Below are 8,477 nucleotides of genomic sequence, written 5' to 3' on the forward strand. Positions count from 1 at the left end.
CACACATCCAATCTGTCACCAAAACCTGCCGGTCTCACCTCCACAACATCACCAAGATCCACCCTTTCCTCTCCAACCACACCGCTACCTTGCTGGTTCAATCTCTCATCCTATTCCGACTGGATTATTGCATCAGCCTCCTCTCTGATCTCCCATCCTCCTGTCTGTCCCCATTTCAATCTATACTTCACGCCGCCACCCAGATCATCTTTGTGCAGAAACGCTCTGGGAATGTTACTCCCCTCCTCAAAAATCTCCCGTGGCTGCCTGTCAACCTATGCATTAAGCAAAAACTCCTCACTCTTGGTTTCCAGGCTGTCCATCCCCTCGCCCCCTCCTACCTCACCTCCCTTCTCTCCTTCTCCAGCCCAGCCCGCACCCTCCGCCCCTCTGCTGCTAACCTCCTCACTGTACCTTGTTCTCGCCTGTCCCGCTGTCGACCCCTGGCCCACGTCCTTCCCCTGGCCCGGAATGCCCTCCCTCCACACATCCGCCAAGCTAGCTCTCTTCCTCCCTTCAAAGCCCTACTGAGAGCTCACCTCCTCCAAGAGGCCTTCCCAGACTGAGCCCCCTTTTCCCTCTCCTCCTCCCCATCCCCCCCGCCCTACCTCCTTCCCCTCCCCACAGCACCTGTATATATGTTTGTACAGCTCTATTACTCTATTTATTTTTCTTGTACATATTTACTATTCTATTTATTTTGCTAATGATGTGCATGTAGCTTTAATTCTATTTGTTCTGACGGTTTTGACACCTGTCTACATGTTTTGTTTTGTCGTCTGTCTCCCCCTTCTAGACTGTGAGCCCGTTGTTGGGTAGGGACCGTCTCCGGATGTTGCCGACTTGTACTTCCCAAGTACAGTGCCCTGCACACAGTAAGTGCTCAATAAATATGATTGAATGAATGAATGCATGGTTTCTCTCAGAGCACAACATAGAAATCTAAAGCCAGAAGAGACCTTAAGAGGTGACATTTCCAGGCAGGTGGTTCCGCAAACTACCAAAGTCAGATTTTTAATGCGGCCTTTCCTGGAGGCAGGGAAATGGAGAGATTGATGTTCCAACAGATCTGGAGTCCCTGCTCTTGATCTCCTTTTTGTTGGAAGTGTCCATCTTGGCCCAACCGGCACTGGTGGCCAAAGGCCGACCGAGGGGAATATGTTATATTGAGTGAGGTGGGCCCTAAGGAAGTGTTCTGCTCGCCCTTTCATGGGACAGAGAGGCAGCAGGCTGGCCTCCTAATGTAATGTTATCAGGGGGCCCAGAGCCAACTAGTATCAGTTCCGAATCTCCCTTACACCTCGACCAACAGAAGGGAGAGCTCGGGGCCCTCATCAGCAGACATCATCTCTAGGTGACCCTGGATAACTTGGCCAGAATGGCAGGGGAGCCAATGCCCTCTGCATATGGTTTGTTCCTTTTCTCCCCTTTTTTACGGTATTTGTTAAGTTCTGATATAAACTCTGGGGTCCGTGCAAGCTATTCACAGTCCCTGCCCCACATGGGGCAAACAATCTTAATCCCCATTTCACAGACGAGGTAACCGAGGCCCGGAGAAGTCAAGTGACTTCTCCAAGGTCACACAGCAGACCAGTGGCAAAGCCAGGATTAGAACCCAGGGCTTCCTGACTCCCATGCTCTATCCATTAGGCCACTCGGCTTCTCCCTCTGGGCAAATGATCAGAATATCTTCCTAGTCCAAAAGGGAGAAGACTTTTTTTTTCCCCCATTAGTAGTATGGGGGCTCAGGGGAGGTGTGGTTGGGTGGTTAGGTCGTACAGGTATCAGATTTAGTCAAGATCACCCCAGCAAGAGCCTTAAAGGACTCCTAGCCAACAGAACTGGGAGAGATATGGCCTCCTTTGCCCTCTACCCTCCAGGTACGTCTACAGGTGTAGATCTGCTTCCTCACTGGGAACTGTGGAGTCATGGGTTAAAAAAATGCAACATTAATCCGCCTGCTCAGCCCTCCTAGACCTGCAAAGGATGCTGCAGAGAGCCAGCTTATCCCCTCCCCTTTCTCTTCTCCCTGCAGGCAGGCAGGCGGATCTCAGAGGGATTAGGGAGCATAAACCGAGGAACCTAAGAAATATTTCCAGCCTGGGGTGGGGGGTCACAAATTGAATCCTCCCCCTGGCAAAGCCTCAGCCAGGACATTAGAAAGGCTGTAGGTTTCCTTTAGCCCAGGCTTGGCTCAGTTCTTTCTGGGTGTTCATCATCATCATCAATCGTATTTATTGAGCGCGTACTGTGTGCAGAGCACTGTACTAAGCGCTTGGGAAGTACGAGTTGGCAACACACAGAGACGGTCCCTACCCAACAGTGGGCTCACAGTCTAAAAGGGGGAGACGGAGAACAAAACCAAACATATTAACAAAATAAAATCAATAGAATAGATATGTACAAGTAAAATAATAGAGTAATAAATATGTACAAACATATATACGGATATACAGGTGCTGTGGGGAAGGGAAGGAGGTAAGATGGGGGGGATGGAGAGGGGGACGAGGGGGAACCCCAGGACGACACCTGCACTGCCTGGGGATGAGCTGGTCTAGCAACACGTGGGCCAAAAAGGAAACAGAACCACAGGGAGGTTGAGGGGGACTGAAGTAGACTCCCCACTCGGCTCCCCACCCTCACCCCCCGTGGACCTCTGTCTAGAGGCCCCTCTTGGAGGCCTGGTTTGGACCTCCTATTCATCCATTCATTCATTCAATCAATCGTATTTATTGAGCCCTTACTGTGTGCAGAGCACTATACTAAGCGCTTGGGAAGTACAAATCGGCAACAGATAGAGACGGTCCCTACCCAACAACGGGCTCACAGTCTGGCTGAATCCTCCTAGGGGACGGCGGGCAAGGGCGCTTGGACGTCCAGTTGGCACACTGTGCTCTTCTGGCCCATGGAACGGGCAGGGGAACAGTGCTTGGTGCGTAGTAACGTGGCTCAGTTCAAAGAGCCTGGGCTTAGGAGTCAGAGGTCATGGGTTCAAATCCCAGCTCCTCCAATTGTCAGCTGTGTGACCTTGGGCAAGTCGCTTGACTTCTCTGTGCCTGGTACCTCATCTGTAAAATGGGGATTAAGACTGCAAGCCCCCCTGCGGGACAACCTGATCACCTTGTATCTTCTCCAGTGCTTAGAACAGTGCTTGGCACATAGTAAGCGTAGAACAGTGCATGGCACATAGTAAGCGCTTAATAAATGCCATAATTATTATTATCCAGTTGGCACACTGTGTTCTTCCGGCCTGTGGAATGGGCAAGGGAACAGTGCTTGGCACATAGTAAGCGCTTAATAAATGCCATCACTATTATTATTATTATTATCCAGTTGGCACACTGTGTTCTTCTGGCCTGTGGAATGGGCAGGGGAACAGTGCTTGGCACATAGTAAGTGCTTAATAAATGCCATCATTATTATTATTATTATTATTATTATCCAGTTGGCACACTGTGTTCTTCTGGCCTGTGGAATGGGCAGGGGAAACAGTGCTTGGCAAATAGTAAGCGCTTAATAAATACCATCATCATCAGGAAATGGCATCCTTTGAGTGCTAGGTAGCTCCCCCTGCCCCTTTCTAGTTCGAAGCCGAACAGTGCTTGGCACATAGTAAGCGCTTAATAAATACCATCATCATCAGGAAATGGCATCCTTTGAGTGCTAAGTAGCCCCCCTGCCCCTTTCTAGCTCAAAGCCGAACATTGCTTGGCACATAGTAAGCGCTTAATAAATACCATCATCATCATCAGCAAATGGCATCCTCTGAGTGCTAAGTAGCCCCCCCTGCCCCTTTCTAGCTCGAAGCTGAACAGGGCTTGACACATAGTAAGCGCTTAATAAATATCATCATCATCATCAGGAAATGGTATCCTTTGAGTGCTAAGTAGCCCCCCCTGCCCCTTTCTAGCTCAAAGCCTTACAGTGCTTGGCACATAGTAACCGCTTAATACCATCATCATCATCACCAGGCAATGGCATCCTTTGAGTGCTAAGTAGCCCCCCCTGCCCCTTTCTAGCTCGAAGCCGAACAGTGCTTGGCACATAGTAAGCGCTTAATAAATACCATCATCATCATCAGGAAATGGCATCCTCTGAGTGCTAAGTAGCCCCCCCTGACCCTTTCTAGCTCGAAGCCAAACAGTGCTTGGCACATAGTAAGCGCTTAATAAATACCATCATCATCAGGAAGTGGCATCCTTTGAGTGCTAGGTAGCCCCCCCCCCCCCCCGCCTCTTTCTAGCTCGAAGCCGAACAGTGCTTGGCACACAGTAAGCGCTTAATAAATACCATCATCATCATCATCATCATCAGGAAATGGCATCCTCTGAATGCTAAGTAGCCCCCCCTGCCCTTTTCTAGCTCGAAGCCGAACAGTGCTTGGCACATGGTAAGTGCTTAATAAATACCATCATCATCATCACCATCAGGAAATGGCATCCTCTGAGTGCTAAGTAGCCCCCCCGCCCCTTTCCAGTTCGAAGCCGAACAGTGCTTGGCACATAGTAAGCACTTAATAAATACCATCATCATCATTATCAGGAAATGGCATCCTCTGAGTGCTAAGTAGCCCTCCCAGCCCCTTTCTAGCTCGAAGCCAAACAGTGCTTGGCACATAGTAAGCGCTTAATAAATACCATCATCATCACGAAGTGGCATCCTTTGAGTGCTAAGTAGCCCCCCCTGCCCCTTTTTAGCTCGAAGTCGAACAGTGCTTGGCACATAGTAAGCGCTTAATAAATACCATCATCATCATCATCAGGAGGCATTCTCTGAGTGCTAAGTAGCCCCCCCCGCCCCTTTCTAGCTCGAAGCCGAACAGTGCTTGGCACATAGTAAGCGCTTAATACCATCATCATCATCATCAGGAGATGGCATCCTCTGAGCGCTAAGTAGCCCCCCCTGCCCCTTTCTAGCTCGAAGCCGAACAGTGCTTGGCACATAGTAAGCGCTTAATAAATACCATCATCCTCATCATCAGGAAATGGCATCCTCTGAGTGCTAAGTAGCCCCCGCTGCCCCTTTCTAGCTCGAAGCCGAACAGTGCTTGTCACATAGTAAGCGCTTAGTACAGTGCTCTGCACACAGTAAGCACTCAATAAATACGATTGATTAAATACCATCATCATCATCATCAGGAAATGGCATCCTCTGAGTGCTAAGTAGCCCCCCCTGCCCCTTTCCAGCTCGAAGCCGAACAGTGCTTGGCACATAGTAAGCACTTAATAAATACCATCATCATCATTATCAGTAAATGGCATCCTTTGAGTGCTAAGTAGCCCCCCCGCCCCTTTCTAGCTCGAAGCCGAACAGTGCTTGGCACATAGTAAGCGCTTAATAAATACCATCATCATCATCATCATCAGGAAATGGCATCCTCTGAGTGCTAAGTAGCCCCCCTGCCCCTTTCTAGCCCGAAGCCGAACAGTGCTTGGCACATAGTAAGCGCTTAATAAATACCATCATCATCATCAGGAAATGGCATCCTCTGAGTGCTAAGTAGGCCCCCCTGCCCCTTTCTAGTTCGAAGCCGAACAGTGCTTGGCACATGGTAAGCGCTTAACAAATACCATCATCATCATCATCATCATCAGGAAATGGCATCCTCTGAGTGCTAAGTAGCCCCCCCTGCCCCTTTCTAGCTCGAAGCCCTTGCCATTTAAGGGCTGGGGGAGTCGGGGCCAAGGAGCTTCGCCCGGCCTCCCCTTGCCCTGCCGAATTGTACTTTCCAGGCGCTTAGTCCGGTGTTGTGCACGCAGTGGGAGCTCAATAAATACGGCTGAATGAATGCACGGAGGGCAGCAGGGGAGGAGACAGGGCGCAGGCTGGCACCTGCCCAGGGTTGGTGGCTACAGCCTGGCCGGCTCCCGCTCCTGCTGCAGCCCCGGGGGAGCGGTGCCAGCCCCCCGCCGCGGATAATAACAACAATAATTATAATAATAGCATTTATTAAGCGCTTACTATGTGCAAAGCACTGTTCTAAGAGCTTACCTCCTCCAGCAGGCCTTCCCAGCCTGAGCCCCCTCCTTCCTCTCCCCCTACCTTACCTCCTTCCCCTCCCCACATTCATTCATTCAATCGTATTCATTGAGCGTTTACTGTGTTCAGGGCACTGTACTAAGCGCTTGGGAAGTCCAAGTTGGCAACACATAGAGACGGTCCCTACCCAACAGCGGGCTCACAGCACAGCACCTGTATATATGTTTGTACGTATTCATTACTCTATTTTATTGGTACAAATTTATTCTATTAATTTTATTTATTTTACTTGTACATATCTATTCTATTTATTTTATTTTCTTACTATGCTTTGTTGTCCGTCTTCCCCCTTCTAGGCTGCGAGCCCGCTGTTGGGTGGGGACCGTCTCTACATGTTGCCGACTTGTCCTTCCCAAGCGCTCAGTACAGTGCCCAGCACACAGTAAGCGCTCAATAAATTCATTCAATCATTCAATTGCATTTATTGAGCGCTTACTGTGTGCAGAGCACTGCACTAAGCGCTTGGGGAGGACAAGTTGGCGACACACAGAGAAGCGCTTGGACTTCCCAAGCGCTTAGTCCGGTGCTCTGCACACAGTAAGCGCTCAATCAATCAATATGATTGATTGATTGATTGACAGCTCCTACCCAACAGTGGGCTCAGTCTAGAAGGGGAAAATACGATAAGGGGGAAATAAGGGGGAAATAAATACGACTGGATGAATGAATGAATGAATGAATGATGCCCCCCCCCCGTCCGGCCTTACCTGCTACCTGGCTCCAGGTGGGCCGGGATGCCCGGGTCGGCGCGGCTCATTGGACACCTCGTGGCGGCGGCCCCCCCCCCCCGCCCCACCGCTCCCCTCCTCTGCGACACGCTGCGCCCAGCCGCGCGCACGCGCACTCACCCGCCCGCCCAAGGTCGAGGCCGTAGGCGAGGCCCGGGAGCCGCCGGCCGGCGCGAGGCCACGCCCCCCGATGGACACGCCCCCTCGGCGCGCGCCCCTTGAGCCACGCCCCTCCCCGGCCTGCTCGTTAGAGCCACGCCCCCGCCGCGCGCGCTCCCCTTGAGCCACGCCCACGCCGCTGCCCGTCCTTCCTGGCCACGCCCCTCTGCGCGCGCGCACCCCTTTAGCCGCGCCCCCTGACACTGCTTGCTCCTCTAGCCACGCCCCCAAGCCTGCTCATTCAAGCCACGCCCCCTCCGCGCGCTCCCCTTTAGCCACGCCCCTCCCCCGGCCTGCTCGTTCGAGCCACGCCCTCTCCCCCGCGCGCGCCCCTTTAGCCACGCCCATTCCTCTGCCCGTCCCTTCTGACCACGCCCCTCTGCGCGCGCGCACCCCTTTAGCCGCGCCCCTGACACTGCCTGCCCCTCCTAGCCACGCCCCTCCTACGGCCTGCTCGGTCGAGCCACGCCCCCTCCGCTTGCTCCCCTTTGGCCACGCCCACTCCGCTGCCCGTCCTTTCTGGCCACGCCCCTCTGCGCGCGCGCGCACCCCTTTAGCCGCGCCCCCTGAAACGGCCTGCTCCTCCTAGCCACGCCCCCCAAGGCCTGCTCATTCAAGCCACGCCCCCTCCGCGCGCCCCCACGGCCTGCTCATTCGAGCCACGCCCCCTCCGCGTGCCCGCCCCTCTAGCCACGCCCCCAAGGCCTGCGCACTCCAGCCACGCCCCCTCCGCGCACCGCCCCTTCTAGCCCCGCCCCTCCGCGCGCGCACCTCTAACCACGCCCAATCCGCTGTCCGTCCCCTTCTGGCCCAGCCCCCCTCCGCGCTCCTTTTGGCCACGCCCCCCCCCCGCGCGCCCCCGCGGCCTGCTCATTCAAGTGACGCCCCCTCCGCGCGCCCGCCCCTCTAGCCACGCCCATTCCGCCGTCCGTTCCCTTCTGGCCAAGCCCCCTCCGCGCGCCCCCTTCAGTCACGCCCCTCACTGCCTGCTCATTCAAGCCACGCCCCTCCGCGCGCCCGTCCCTCTAGCCCCGCCCCTCCGCGCGCGCCCCTCTAGCCACGCCCATTCCGCCGTCCGTCCCCTTCTGGCCAAGCTCCCCTCCGCGCGCGCGCCTTTAGCCACCACCCCACGGCCGGCTCATTCAAGCCACGCCCCCTTCGCCCGCCCGCCCCTGTAACCTCGCCCATCCCGCTGTCCCCCTTCTGGCCACGCCCCCACCCGCACTCCCTTTAGCCACGCCCCGGGCCTGATCATTCACGACACGCCCCCCGCCCCTCTAACCACGCCCACTCCACTGTCCCTCCCCTCCTGGCCACGCCTGACCATTCAAGACACGCCCCCTTCGCGCGCCCTCCCCCTCCCGCCAAGCCCATTCCGCTATCCGCCCCTTTCTGGCCACGCCCCCCTCCGCGCGCCCGCCCCCTCTAGGCACGCACCTCCGCACCCATCCCTTTAGCCACGCCCCTCCACACGCGCCCCGTTTAGCCACGCCCACTCTGTTAACCGCCCCTTCTGGCCACGCCCACCTCCACGCGCGTCCGCTATAGTCA

The 8,477-nt window shown here is 54.7% G+C and overlaps 1 protein-coding gene across 1 annotated transcript in view; it reads right to left on the minus strand.

Annotated features, from left to right (window-relative positions):
- The window catches only part of ABCB9 (ATP binding cassette subfamily B member 9), a 45,275-nt gene extending 38,460 nt beyond the window's left edge, over positions 1-6,815 (minus strand). Inside the window, exon 1 of the mRNA XM_038763859.1 lies at positions 6,747-6,815. The gene's annotated coding sequence lies outside the window, so the exon portion shown is untranslated. The remainder of the gene's footprint in view (positions 1-6,746) is intronic.
- Positions 6,816-8,477: the final 1,662 nt, after the last annotated feature.

Source organism: Tachyglossus aculeatus, chromosome 21, assembly GCF_015852505.1.
Source record: "Tachyglossus aculeatus isolate mTacAcu1 chromosome 21, mTacAcu1.pri, whole genome shotgun sequence".
In the NCBI taxonomy this organism is placed as follows: Eukaryota; Metazoa; Chordata; class Mammalia; order Monotremata; family Tachyglossidae; genus Tachyglossus; species Tachyglossus aculeatus.